This window comes from Crocodylus porosus, unplaced genomic scaffold (genome assembly GCF_001723895.1).
Source record: "Crocodylus porosus isolate Cpor-Errol unplaced genomic scaffold, CroPor_comp1, whole genome shotgun sequence".
Taxonomy (NCBI): Eukaryota; Metazoa; Chordata; order Crocodylia; family Crocodylidae; genus Crocodylus; species Crocodylus porosus.
The window spans coordinates 36,732,038-36,740,303 of record NW_017728943.1 but is presented as its reverse complement, the minus strand read 5'-3'; the positions used below and the strand labels follow the sequence as shown (position 1 = coordinate 36,740,303).

Sequence of the window (8,266 nt, the reverse complement as noted above, 5' to 3'; positions counted from 1 at the left end):
ACGCGTTCTTAAAATAGCTGTGAAGACATAGCAGCTTGGGATTTAGTTTAGACTAGGAACTTGAATTAATCTCTGGGCTCTTCTGTAGGGTTGAACTTGATCTGAGTTTAGACCCTAACAACCTGTCTTCACTACTCTTCTAACCCAAGTGAACCACATAGCTTTTTTTTTGCAGTGTTGACATATGTAGCCTCAAATATAAAAAGCATGGTGAGCTCCCCAAACAGAGAGCAACCAGGTTGTTCTGAATGGAAAGGATGAAGAAAATGGCAGCTGCACCACCAACAGGTCTCTTATGATAAGGATACCACAGCAAGACAGTCTGAATTCCAAAAAAAGTTCATGTCTTCCACAGAGAGCATGGTAGGCTCATTCTTTTGCAGGATCTGAGGCAACATCAAATCAAAGATCTATTTGTTGTGAAACTGGAAGGACCTCAGTTCATGTTTAATGTGTGACAGGAATGCATAGCACTAGCAGAGATACCCGTAACTCAGTAGCCTGATCATCTGAGTTGCTGAGCTGCCTCAACACTTGTGGACTTCAGTAGGAATTGAGTTTTAAGGAAACAATTGAAAAATCATCAGGAAACGTGTAAGATGAATTCTTTGGCTGCAACAGAGGACAAAAGAGTCTTCTAAATTGGTTGGATATAAAGAAAATAAAGGGGGGGGGCTTGTATAGAAATTCATGTTTATGGGCAATAATGCTGATATCCATTTTATCTTTCTCTTTTTGTATGAACTTAGTAGTTTATATGTGATATCATGCTGTTTTCATTAACAATGCTGAAGAAACTGAGCAGAGTGGGGGGAACATTTGCTTTGACCTTTTATTCCAACATTATGAGTGACACTGATTTTACTTTCTTTTACAGGAAGCAAAATAATGCATTTTGTATTGCTGCTAAATAGCAGAGGAGTTCAATCACGATGACCGGAAATGTTTGTCCACTTTTAACCAAACAGCTGATTGGTCAAGGGAGGGATGCTTGACTTTAAGGTAACAACATGGTAATTAACTAGAAGCAAAATGCTTTCCAAAAAAATAAAACAGTCCCAGGAATAGACCACTTAATAGCTGGTTTTAACTGAGACTGACACTGTACACTTTTGTATTTAATATATTGCACATACAGTCAGTCTGGGAGTTTCAAAGTGTCTGTGGGAGTTAGATGCTTCAATCCCATTGAACTACTCAAAGGCTTCTTTTGAGAATCTTAGCCATATTCTATTTATTATATTTCTAGTAATCAATGGGATATTTTGGGGCAGTCCAAGAAATATTAAACAGGCTGAGTTTGCTCTTTAGCCTGATGTTTATTCAACAGTTCATTTTTCATTGAACACACAGTATTAAAATTACATTTTTTTGTTATAGAGTTGTCAGAATGAAATCTATTTCCAAAAATACACATTTACATCTTCTATGATAATTTCTTTCACTGTATTTAAGGTTATGTCAACATGGCCAAAGTAAAACCCTCGTTTTGAAGATTAGTAATTGTGGCAAACTCTGTTTGGGCTCAAACATGTTGTAAAAAAAAAAAAAAAAAAATCTCAGCCCAGAAGAACATTTTTCTAATAAATTGTTTTCAGTTCATTTAGATTTTGTGTTCAAATGAAGTGTATAGAAAATAATGATGTGATTAGCAAATGATATTCAACCAGGGTGCATGGCACCCTGAGGTGCCTTGAGATCCTTTCAAGGTTGATGTGGGATTCCATTCACTTCGTGAGGTGTGCAAACGTGATTCATAAGCTAAACCCAGAGATTTCAAATAGGAATCTATAATGTTAGAATCATTTTGACTTTGGGCCTTTCTGAGTTCTTTGCAAGAAAAGGATTACTTTACTAGTTTGCTGTAGTCAAAGTAAGAATAAAAACTAGGAGCTTCAGGGTTATTGGTTGTAGCCATGTTGGTCTAAGGACATAAGCAGACAAGGTTGTTTGGGTAAATGTGATATCTTTTATTAGACCAACTAAATAATTGGAAAAATTATTCTTTGCAAGCTTCGGGCATAGGACGAGTGTGCTGGTGTTTTGTGTGCTCTTCTGAGTGGAATAGAAGCAAAAATGCAAAATGAAGGTCTATGAAAATGCAAATGCGTGGCAGTGAGGATCAGAAGTGATGGGAGACAATATGTGTGGGACAGGTAGGTGGGCAGGGGGGAAAGGAGAGAATGTTGACCTGGTGGTAGAATGTAGCCTGTAAAATGCAGACAGTTTACCTGGGGTTATTGGATGGCAGGCAGGTTGTAATGTGCCATAAATTCAATGTCTATATTTAGTCCATGATTTTTTGTATCCAGTAGATTTATGAAGTGAACTTTTTAGGTTCATCTACAAAAGGTGTTTCATAAATTCCCTTTGAGGATTAGAACTGAGACACTGGAGAGAGAGTGGTTGTCTTGTGAGAAGTGTGCACCCACAGGGAACTGGATATTTTTGTCTTTGATAGATTTTTGGTGAAGTGGCCAGTGGAAAGAACTTTATTGTAGGAATTGATATGCAGAATGAACCTGATGGAGAACCTCTGCTGAGTTTCTCTCTGAGGCAAGAGATATGTAAATATATGTGTGTGTGTGTAATGTGATTATTTCTAATGCATTTGAAAATGGGGATGTGAAGGATAACAAGAATGTCAGCAACAAAAGGATGATCGGGAATTTAACTAAATAGGGCAACCTAGTGACAGAGGATGCAAAAACCTTTATTACCTCAATCTTCACAGGAAAGGTCAGCTTCCAGACTACTGCACCTGGCAGCACAGTTTGGGAAGGAGGTGAGCAGCTAGCAGTGGCAAAAGAACAGCTGAGGGACAATTTAGAAAAGCTGGAAGTGTACAAGCCCATGGACAGGATGCACCTGAGGGTGCTGAGGGAGTTGGCTAATGTGATCAAAGCTGCTAGTCATCATCTTTGAAAACACCTGGCAATTGGGAGAGGTCCTGGAAAATTGGAAAAGGGCAAATATAGTGCCCATCTTTAAGAAATGGAAGAAGGAGGATTCAGGGAACTACAGACCGGTCAGCCTCACCTGAGTCCCAGGAAAAATCATGGAGCAGGTCCTCAAGGAATTCATTTCTAAGCACCAGGAAGAGAAGATCATGATTAGGAACAGTCAGCATGGATTCACCACGGATGCCTGACCAACATGATTGCCTTCAGTGATGAGATGACTGGCTCTGTGGATGCAGGGAGACCAGTGGACGTGATATATCTTGACTTTAGCAAGGCTTTTGATATGGTCTCCCATGACATTCTCACTAACAAGCTAAGAAAGTAAGGGTTGGATGAATGGACCCTAAAGTGGATAGAAAGCTGGCTGGATCCTTGGGCTCAGAGGGTAGTAGTCAATGGCTTGATGTCTAGCTGGCAGCTGGTATCAGATGGAGTGCTCCAGGGGTTGGTCCTCGGGCCAGTTTTGTTTAATATCTTCATTAATGATCTGGAAGATGGGTTGGAGTGCACTCGCAACACGTTCATTTATGACAGTAAGCTGGGGGGAGTATTAGATATGCTGGAGTGTAGGGCTAGGATCTCAAAAAATCGGAAGATTGAACCAAAAGGAATATCATGAGTTTCCATAAGGGCAAGTACAAAATCCTGCACTTAGGATGGAACAATCCTGTGCATTGCTACAGGCTTGGGTGGGACCAACTGGCTAAGCAGCAGCTTTTCAGAAAAGGACCTGGGGTTACAGTGAACAGTAAGCTGAATATGAGTGAACAGTGTACCCTTATTGCAAAGAAGGCTAAGAGCACCCTGGGCTGCATTAGTAGGAGCATTGCCAACAGACCAAGAAAAGTGATTCCTCCCCTCTGCTTGGCACTGGTGAGGCCACATCTGGAGTACTATGTCCAGTTTTGTACCCCCCCATTATAGAAAGGATGTGGACAAATTGGAGAGAGTCCAGAGGAGGACAGTGAAAATGGTTCGGGGGCTGGAGCCCAAGACTTCTGAGGAGGGGCTGAGGGAACTGGGCTTATTTAGTTTGGAGAAGAGAAGACTGAGAGGGGATTTAATTGCAGCCTTCAACTACCTGAAAAGTGGTTTCAGAAAGGATGGATCTTGACTGTTGCAAGTGGTGGCAGGTGAGAGAACAAGGAGCAATGGTCTCAAGTTGTATCAAGGAAAGTTTAGGTTAGATATTAGGAAAAACTTTCTCACTAGGAGAATAGTAAGACACTGGAACAGGTTACCTGGAGAGGTTGTGCAGTCTCCATCCATCTTGGAGGTTCTCAAGACTGTGGTAGATAAAACTTTGGTTGGGATGATCTATTTGCTTTGGGCAGGGGGTTGGACTAGATGACCTCCTGAGGTTCCTTCCAAACATAATTTTCTATGATTCTATGAATTTTAACTGTGTCTGTCCTCACAAAAACAGTCCTGCCAGGTGAGCCTCAAACTGAAGGGATAAAAGGATGAAAGAATATTCTTACATAACAGGGACTGAATCTAGAAAGCCAGTAATAGCAATTCTAAAGGCATGATCCTATTCCTGGTAAAACTCCCCACGACGTAGAGAGAGAGAAGCCTTTATATTTGTGGTTTGCATAGAAAAAAGACTTTAAAACAATCTAGGGGTTTATGTAGGTGCAGCTGGCCTAACAAAGAAGAAAGTCACTATTCTAATGTAAGAAAATGTTGACCTTTTAAAAGGAGAGAGATCAGTCAAACATAGCCTTAGAGGAGGACTAAGGGGTATAATTTTAAATAATCACTCTTTCCTTGTCTTCCCTTCTAAAGCTAATGGAAATTAAGTCATTGGGCTCTGGAATAGGCAAGTCATCCATAGATACATGCTGGTTGCATCTACATAAGATGCTTACTGCGCAGTAGCTCGTTACTACTGGGCAGTAGCATTGGGTGGCACTAACTGTGATGCAATGCTACTTCACAGTAATGATGAGCTATTGTGCAGTACTAATGAGCTACTATGCAGTCAACATCACCAGGAAACCGTGCAGGGAGGCTAATGTGCATTGGCACTGGTTACTGTGCAGTCATTTAGTACTTGGGTATGCAAGTACTAAATGACTGCACAGTAACAACGTGGCCACTGCAAGTCTCATTACAATTACTTCAGACAGACATTCTGAGTCAAGGATTTAGACTAGACCTAACAGTTAATCATCATATACATTTTAATAAGAGTGGAGCCTACATGTACTGGGAGTGGCACTGGGAAAAGAGGGGTCAGATTCCAAGATGGAGTTGGCCTGGTTTGACACCAGGGGCTCAGGAATCCAAGTTTTTCAAATGAATCTAGGCCCTTGGCAAGTGTAAACAGACATCAACCCTTCCTATCTTTCAGGAGATGATAGAAGCAAAAAAAAAAAAGTATCCAAGGCTGTTGCTCAATCTACCAGTCACACTGGGTCAGAGGATGTGCATCCATCAACAACACCCTGACACATAACTGAATACTCTTTATGTACATCCATGTGGCAGCAGTATACAACACTCATGAGCACACGCATCCACATACGATCAAAAAACTGGAGCAAATAAGCACATGACTCCAGAAGCTGGAGCTTTATAGAAAACACCACATAGTGTGAGGCCCCAAATTATAATCTTGAGAACTGGCAGCAGTGAACATAAATAAATGATAAAAGAAGAGAAATTAGTTTTCATTAGACTGTTTAAACTCATTTTTCTATTTCATAGCTCAGGAAATTGGGGAAGGAGGAGGAGTTCAAGCAGCAGGCTGTATCTTCCGCCAAAGCCACCTCTGTTCTGCTGAGACTTGCCAGCAGGGAGTCAAATAATATTAATTGGGTTTTGTGATGTAGACTTGCCACATACAGGAACTGGACTGAGGCCACAAACTCATTTCAGTTGCTCCCAAAATATTCACATTGGCCTTTAATTTTGTTTTTAAACAGAGGAGATCATCACTAGACATTCTGAACTGATGCATGTCTAGTGTTTTGAACACTGCACCCAGAGTCTGTGTGATTTAGCATGACAACAGGATTACATTTATACAATTAATTAATGTTTGCTTGACCACTTTTATCCAATTTCTTTCTCTAGCACATAAAAGAGAACCTGACATAAATTTCTCTTTCAAAACAATTGACTTAGCAACTGCTGACCTTCTGTTCTGTCATTCTAAGGATTGATTGGATATTGTTGAATTGTTTCATTCTACAGTAATTAAACATAAAATTAATTATGCTAGTAACCTATTATTTCTTTGAACCAAGGACTAAGTCATTTGTTTTTGCTTGGTTACTCTGAGGGCTCTGACATCAGACAGCAAAACCCTTACCGTTGCAAACAAAGTAAATAGTATAAAGGGAGCAATTTAATAATCAAAATATCTTATAAAGACTTCTAATTTCCGTATGCCCAGCCTATTGCATTAGGTTAGTATAATTTGATCTATAAATCTTTTAAACCTTGTGATTTTGTAATTTAAGCATTTCCTGGATGGCTAATCACGCAAGGAAAGGCAGAAGCAGGATGAACCTCCTCCCCCCTAAACTAAAAATATACTTTAAAAAATGGGGAATAAAACAGTGCATTTGTAAAAGACTCAGTGAGCCTAGTATGGACAACTAATTCCAGAGCATGCATGCCACTTAAATAAGCTCATCTGTGTTCAGGCCGGTGCCTACATAGTATTTTCTTTGTTATGGTGAAAGGACTGTTTGCTACAGTTATATTGCTAGTACATGGTACAAAGAGGAACAGCAGAACAACAAGCTGATATAATCAAAATGTATGTGCCGGTGGACTCCAAAACAGTATTTTGTTATTTTCATTAGCACAGGCCATATTAATTTAATTAGCATGATTGAAACATTTCAATCATGGCAGAAGATACCAAGCACTGGCTTTGTCCTCACTCATGAGCTATCCATTATGAAATGCTCGAGCTGACAATGATGTGTGTTACCAGTTGTGATTTTGTAGCTAGGCTTTGACTCTTAGGTCTTGCCCTTTTAATTTGGTGTGACTTTTGATTTGGTGTGACATTCACCACATAGAAGCCAAATGTTCTGACACCACAGTGTGGATGTACTGGAAAAGAAAATGGGTAAAGATGGGAGCTTTATCCACTGTAGGAAAGAAACTGATTAGAACACCTTATTTGGGATCAGCAGAACATCTACTGTACCAACATTCCTGTGAAGCCAAGTTGTCATCCTGAACAGAAGTGTCCTGATTGGCAGTGCATTTTCTCTCTGGGTAGAGCACTAAATCTGCTGCTTATGAGTGCTGTCTTCTCCAGAAGTTATTTGACTCATGCTTTTGGCTGGGTAGGGTGTTGGAGTTCTATCTACCTGGGCAGGATGTAGAAAGGAGCTCAGTTTACAGGAAGAAAATTCTCCTATGGTTGAATAATGGACTAAGCAAAAGAAAACCCATCATTTACTGAAGAAGGCCATGTTTCTCTTCAGCATACAAAAATTAATATGAAGCCTATGAGAGGCTTAAAAAAAACTTTATTCATTAATAAAGGCAACCCATAAACCATCAGATTTAACATTTAACATATCCAGTCCTCCCAAATATATACAAAGACAGACATTAAACTTCTATCAGCAGTGATACCAGAATCCAGAACATTGTCCATAGAAATCTTCTGTTCCCTTCCTTTGCTCCAAGTCTCCAGCAGTTCCTCAGTGTTTCCATCAAAGTCAAGCTCTCGTATTTCTTCATCTTTATACAATAATTCACCTCCTCCTTTCGCCTATAATGCTGAATAACACTGAATAACAAATCTTATCTTCTCATCTCTTCTTTCTATTTTTAAATATATTCTAGAAGCTCTTACCTGGCAGGACACCAGCCCTCAGCCATCAGTCAATACATCAGATGTCCATCATCCTTTCAGTGCTGAGGTGAGAAGAAATGGTGGTAGACTTGTTCACTAGTCAGGCAAACAAAAACTTCCCACGATTTTGCAGTTCCTGAAGGCCAGGTACAGACATTACACTTTTACCAGTATAAGTGATCGGAAACCAGTCTGTACCTATAACAGAACAAAAGCTTGGCACACACAGACTGGTTTAAAAATGGCAGAACCCTAAGATTTGCATCCTCCAAATGGGTGAATGTGTGTTCTGTCGCTACTGATCTAAACTCTGCAGCTTTCAGAAAACTCTGTAACTTAGATCGACTCTGCCTTGGGCTTTTTAAATGTCTGTACCTAGCTGAAAAGAGATGTATCTGGACCAATGTAGTCAGTCACCTCTGTGAAAAGTGGCTATCAGTATGAAGGTGAAACGAATGGGGCTCTTGAACAC

General features: G+C 40.0%; 1 long non-coding RNA gene across 1 annotated transcript; it reads left to right on the top strand.

Moving 5' to 3' along the window:
• The first annotated feature begins 227 nt into the window (after positions 1-227).
• On the top strand, positions 228-7,933 carry LOC109319533. The gene is made up of 3 exons (XR_002103534.1): positions 228-363; positions 878-1,002; positions 7,785-7,933. It is a non-coding gene; the product is annotated as an uncharacterized LOC109319533 (long non-coding RNA).
• Positions 7,934-8,266: the final 333 nt, after the last annotated feature.